Genomic DNA, 6,753 nt, shown 5'->3' on the forward strand with positions numbered 1-6,753 from the left:
TCGGCTGGAAAGGTTGGCGAGTCATGAGGCAACCAACAAGTTCTAGCTTGTGCATTAAGTACCAAACAAATTACAAGTACCACAAAATTTTCTCATCAAAATATATCGAGTACCAAATGCAATGAGTTTCAAAGCAGTCAAGTAGCAAGGTATGACTGTATTTGTGTGCTTATGAATGCGGAGTTGGAGGTCTCAGTCTCAAAGACAGAAATAATTATCTACTGTATGTCTGTAATCCAAGTAAGCCAGAATGTTAATATTAAAGTATCTATTTGATATTTGAAACATTTCATTTCCAAAATTATGTATTTATCTCATGTTCCAGTCCCATGTTTTATATTTTGACCAGTATTTATTCTGAAATAGAACCCAGAGTAATTAATCAAATCAATTAATATTACAATTGACATCTTTTAGCTTTCAAAACAATAAAAATTACAGTAATATTTGTATTTTACAATTACAGGCTTTTAATTATATTCCTGAATCTGTTTATTCTGTAGAATTGACAAAGTAAAAAAAAATTCTGAACCTTTGTATTATTTCAGAATTGGCATACTGTGGAAGACCAAATTTATCATATTTGATACTGAATGTAACTAACTGCAGATCATCATTACTCACCCTGATCAGCTCTGGAAACTTGTCAAGTGAAGAATTACAGAAATTCGGGATTAATGTTTCTATATAAAGCATGGTTTAATTATTTCTTTGACATTTAATTTTCTTGACTATCCTGGCCTTTACAATGACCAGTTTTGCTGATGGCAGAATGTAAATTATGTATTTCTTTTACATCTATTAATATGAAGGTAATTCCTGAGAATGTGAAAAGAAATACTTTCACCCAACTACAGTTATAAGTAGGAAAAGTTATTAACACAAGTAGAAACCTATATTAGATCACATTTATTCCAGATAGGTGCGGCCTATTGGGATATATCACTCAACTCTAGTTTATGAATTAACTAGAACTAGAATAATATTCTTCTGAACAAAGCAGATGAGACCACCTTTCACAGGCCTAGCAATCAAAATGTGTAAAAAAAGATTGTAACTGCCATTTTCCATCTTGTCCTCTTCTACCTGCCTTTACTGAAAAAAGGAAGTTGGCAATGATTGTCCAAACTGAGCAGGACATCTACTGCTCATAGTTGTCTTCTGTTTCTGTAAAATCATGCTCAGCTACTTTACATCTACTCTTTGCTTATCGAGTGAGTTCCGTTCCAACAAACAGGTCATTAACCAAAATGATTACTAAGCAAACTTGTGACAGAGAGAGAGAGAGAGAGACTGTGAAGAGTATTGGTTGCTTCTGTCTTATTCAGATAAAGTTCTTGTAAACCCACACCAGCATTATCACTCTGGCATACATTTTTGTCAGGCATATGAAATTTGGTTGTAAATGTGCACACTGGTCAGAAAATTATTTTTTTAATTACTATATTTGCAAATAGTCATTAGCTGAAGTACTTGCTAAAAAGACCGGGTGTTTTATTAGATTCAGGACATATAATTTTTACTAGTCAGAAGTTTTAGTTTAGTATTCATTGCTACCATTTCAAATTGTACTGAAATAAAATATGTAAAGATTAGGCTGGATATAAATTTTACTACGCTTGGCACTACCAGAACAGATCCACTGAAATCTGAGTTAGTTAGTTCAGTTAATCATCATTAGAGAGATAACCAACAGAATGCCCCGTTTCTAAAATTGTATTTTTATTGTTAAATATATATATAATTTTTGATTGACTACGGTAAGCTTCTTAGTTAAAAAAATTGTAAAATTGCAAATAAAAAAACCCAAAATACCTGTAATTGACCATTTAGTGAACTCAGGTCTTCTGCTTTTTTCTCCAAAGACTGGACCCAAACTTTTCTTTTTTGTCTGCATCTTGAAGCGGCTGCTCTGTTCCGCTCTAAGAATTTCCGTCTTTTTTCGTCAGGATCTTCATTTGCTGCTCTTCTTCGGCGGCCTCCTGTATTTGGCGTCTGTGGTGCAGGCTGAGCAGGAGAGGCCTAGAGGTACCAGAATATCACAATTCATTACGACAAATTCTGTATGCTTTCTGAAATATCCACTATAAATTTTAATATTTATTTTGTAAAGCATTCTAGGATTGTTATTAGTCACTCTGTCATTTGAATATCATGTAAAATAACTGATACTTAACAATAGGCATGCCTAAAATACTTCAAAAAGTATGACAGTGATGATGTCACAGAAAATGTAAAAGTGAGAAGACAATTATTGTCTAATATATAAAAACTGTTTTCCAACCTAACATAGTTCCACAAAGTCACTGTGGAATTAATTTTTATTCATTTCACCTTCACCCCAAGACTATAACAAATGTTTAACAATAATAATAAACGCAACAATGTTACACTTATAACCAAGATAAATGCAATGAAAAACCGATAAATTTAAGTTAAATCACTAAGTCCATCTTCATTTCTGCACCATAAGTACAATAAACATGTTCGACTATCTTACTTGATGGTAATTTAGTTGTCATGCACTCCCAGTGTCTGTCCTCTTCCTTTATCTAATACCAAGATGAATTGGTTTCCTCTCCATATGTTTAAGACATATAGCATAAAAGAATTGTCAAGAAAATTTTCATGTTAGTAAACTCAGTCAGAAGCCAGGTTTCCATACCGGTGTTTCAGTAGTAGATGTGGCGGGCTGTTGTAGTGATTGTGGTCGTGCTTCCTCTGACTGAGTTCGAACCAGTCCACTTGTTTGTCCCTTAGCAGTATCTCCATTTGTTACCTGAGAATGCTGCTGGGTCAAAGCAGCTTTTAATCTCTAAAGACAGGGAGACAAAAACCCATGCACACTCAGTTTACTCAGTGACAAATGATGCCCTGCAACAGAAGATGTACTTGGTGATAAAAAGTGCAATGTTATGTGTATCCACATTTTTGTCCAATTTTAGACAATTCTATTATAATTTGCTGCCACATTTCAGAGGATTTCATGAGGTCACCGAATTACCAAAACAGGCTTTTCTAAGATCAGAGACTTTGATTAAAAAGCCCTCACATGCAAGCAGAATTCTTTTCACTCAGCATTGCATACAATCCGTAGACTTTCTCCTAATGATCATTCTGCCGTTGGCATCTGCTTTTAAGAGACACCTGTCTAATTCTGCTTGTTTTAAGATAAAATAATGCCCGGTATAAATCCACAAATATTATTTTTCATGTAAAAGACATCGATAACCTATCAACATGGAGTACATTTTAAAGACCTTACATACAAAAATTTAATCGTGTGCTCAGTTCCTTTTAAAAAGACCCACTGACTTGCATCCTCCTTCCCTAATTGTGTGTAGTTAGCATGTATAATAAATACATTTAAGTAAATAAGTTTATATGTCCACCAATCTCAAATCCATGACCCTAACAATAAATAAAAACAAGAAAAAAATCATCATAATAAAACAGTAACTCATGCAGCAGTCTGAAGTTAAGTGTTTTGTAGCTTTGAAAAAACAGAAGCAAAAAAGCAGGAGGAGGCCTGAATTATTAGACTGCAACAAAACTTTGCCATTTGAACTGTGTCACTTTATGAACCAACTCAATTCCATGAACAGATTCTTCATCCCCTTCCCTCCCAAATTCGCTTTATATATTGGACATTGAACATATTTGGAGAGCAGAATAAAATCTCATTTCACAGGTAGTTACAGCTTTAAATAAAATAACTTCTACGTGAGAAAAAAAAACCTGTTGAACTGGTGGCTTCTGAGATAAATGTTCCACTTAAGGAATTTGGAAGAGGTAAGCCATCAGGGGAGGGAAATCATAGAATCTGTGGAAGATTGTCCAAGTTACTATACAATCAAGCATACTGTACATCTAAACACACCTAGATTATTTTTTACATGTTTGCACCTACTCTCCATTGCCTTTAATATTTAGCACAATATTCCTTTGCAATCTAGTGAATGGATTTATCGTATCTATGAATCCCATTCTCGTCTCCCTCCCAGACAGCTTATGGCAATATACACGTACCCATAGTCACATTACAAATTATGTTACAGCGTAAGAGTCTTACCTGAGACCTGTTAGTAAATTTAGTAAACTTAACAGAGGTCTTTATCACTATCATTATATTGCACTAGAGATATAGTGATATATTGATATAGCAAAATCAAATACAGAATTAGTTAGGTTAAAGTGCAGTTATTCACTCAAAATGGACTCATAGCTCCTGCTAGAAAAGCAGGTACCAGCTGTGGCTAGGAGGCCCTTTGCACACATCTGGATTGTGCACCAGCTGACACATTCTTGCAGTGGAAGGCATTGCTCAGTCACTCATGGCCTTGTGACCTCTTGACTGGATTACTGCAATGGCTCTATATAGGGCTGCCCTTGGAAAATATTTGGAAGTAACAACTGGTGAAAAATATTGCTGGATCAGATGTTTGACATGTAACATCAATACTATGTGAACTATATTGCTGGTTGAGTATTTCTGGATAAAATTCAAGCTGCTGGTTGTCATCTTTAAAGCCCCTCACAACCAGAATACCTTAGGGCAGTGGTTCTCAACCTTTTTAATGCCGTGACCCCCAACTGGTCATAAGTTGAGGACTAAACCGGTCGTAAGTCGAGGACTAAACTGGTCGTAAATCGAGGACTACCCAACCGGTCATAAGTCGAGGACTTTCCCTGCCCGGGAGCGCCGCGCATGCATGGTTCCGTCCCCTGTGCCGGCCGAGGCGTAGCTGGCAAGCGGCAGAGACAGAGCAGGCCGACCACCAGCTGGCCCAGCCCAAGGTAGGTAAGGCACCCGCCGGAAAAGGGGAAAAAATGGCGGACAAAAAAAATGGCGGACAGCCTTGCTTGGCGACCCCCGTGAAATGGTCGATCGACCCCAAATGGGGTCGCAACCCATAGGTTGAGAACCGCTGCCTTAGGGACTATCTCCTCTCAGCTGTTTCTAGCCATCTAATTCAAAATGGCAGATAGGGCATTTATGGATCCTATCAGCCAAGGAATATTGTTTGATGGGGATTAGGAGACCTGCTGTCTCTGGAACATTCTTCCTTCAGAGATCAGGATGACCCCAATCCTACTAGCCTTTTGTAAAGCTGTGAAGATCACATTATGTGTTTAGGTTTGGACCCTAAATGTGTTAAGGGTCCCGTTTCTTAGCTATCTTAACATAAATAGTAGTCGTTTTATTTGGCAACCATATATATTTATTTTCTATTGTTTTATGTTTTTATGATGTATATCGCCCAGGGTCACTGGTTGGGATGGGCAACTATAGAAACTAAACAACTACATAAACAAATAAAATACATTCACAATACATCTGAAATATTAACTGCTGTTTAATAATAAACAATACAGGTGTTTGAAAAAAATGCCTCCATCCTTGAAAATAAATCCCTATTACATCTGCCTGAATTCGCTGCAATAGATCACTCAATCATGAGTTCATAGAAACAGTATTATTGTAAAAACAATTTATGAAAAAGTCAGATCCATATTTCATATCTGCCACAAAATCTCATCAGAGTAATAACCTTCCTTCTCCTGGGTGTTATCTTACCATCTGCTACTCTATTACTTATCTTTATTTTGCAACTAATTAACAGCATAATCTTCTAAATTCAGCAAGTTAATTATCATTATTGTGGTCTTTGCAGCATCATCAGTCCTCATGAAGTCTTTTTCCCCCCCTCCCCCTCTGAGAATGTATAAAAATGAACTTAAGAAAAGGTCTGTTTCTTTACAGCAGGCTCATTAAGGTGTTTGCTGATTAGCTTGGCATGCAGAGAGACAGGTCAGAAGAATTCTACTGAATATAAGGTCCCATGTGGAGCTTAACCAAGTTAATGTGAGTTTCTGAACATTTGCCAAGCTACCCTCTGTCAATTCTCTGTAGTAACCCCTGCAGAAAACCTACAGGCTACCCACTATACTCCGGATATTTCTCAGTTTGCCACAAGACATTGCAGAGTTCTGGGAAATGCCACTTAAAAAGAAAGATGTTTTTCTATCGCAATAATTCTAATTAAGATACCTTATTTGTTACCACTTTCTTTTCCACAATAAATGTTAACTCTTTATTTGCTACAGTTCTGGCATTTCAGAAACCATGATTATCTTCATAACCCATTTGAGGACATTTGTATATTATTATTTCTAAAGCAACATCATTTTGTGTGGCAATTTTAAAAACTTTAATGCAGAGGTCCCTGACCTTTTGGGCACCAGGGACCGTTTCTGTGGAGAAAGGTTTTTCCACGGACTGGAGAGTGTGTGGTTTTGTGTGCTGCCTGCATCCCACAGATGGGGCTTTGCTTGTTTGTGAAGACCGGTTGCTGGCATGCCACGGACAGGTACCAGTCCACGGACCGGAGGTTGGGGACCCCTGCTTTAATGCATAGTGTCTCAAGGAGTTTACAGTCTAAAATAAAAGCTTTTATATTTGTCCTGGCTTAGTCACAGTATTCAGCATGGTTGCTAATATTTTCTAATTTTACTTATTTCTACTTAATTAAAAAAATAGATCTATCCCTAATACCGAGTGGCTGTGGTTACCGGCGCCTCGGCATAGTCAGCTGATTCCATCGCTGACTATAGGGGGCGAAACTTTGGCCCCCTCGGAGAGGGTACGCAACTTGGGTGTCCTCCTGGATTCGCGGCTGACGCTGGAAGACCAGTTGTCGGCCGTGACCAGGGGGGCGTTTTATCAGGTTCGCCTGATTCACCAGTTGCGGC

Source organism: Protobothrops mucrosquamatus, unplaced genomic scaffold, assembly GCF_001527695.2.
Source record: "Protobothrops mucrosquamatus isolate PMUCROS unplaced genomic scaffold, P.Mucros_1.0 scaffold_247, whole genome shotgun sequence".
Lineage (NCBI taxonomy): Eukaryota > Metazoa > Chordata > Lepidosauria > Squamata > Viperidae > Protobothrops > Protobothrops mucrosquamatus.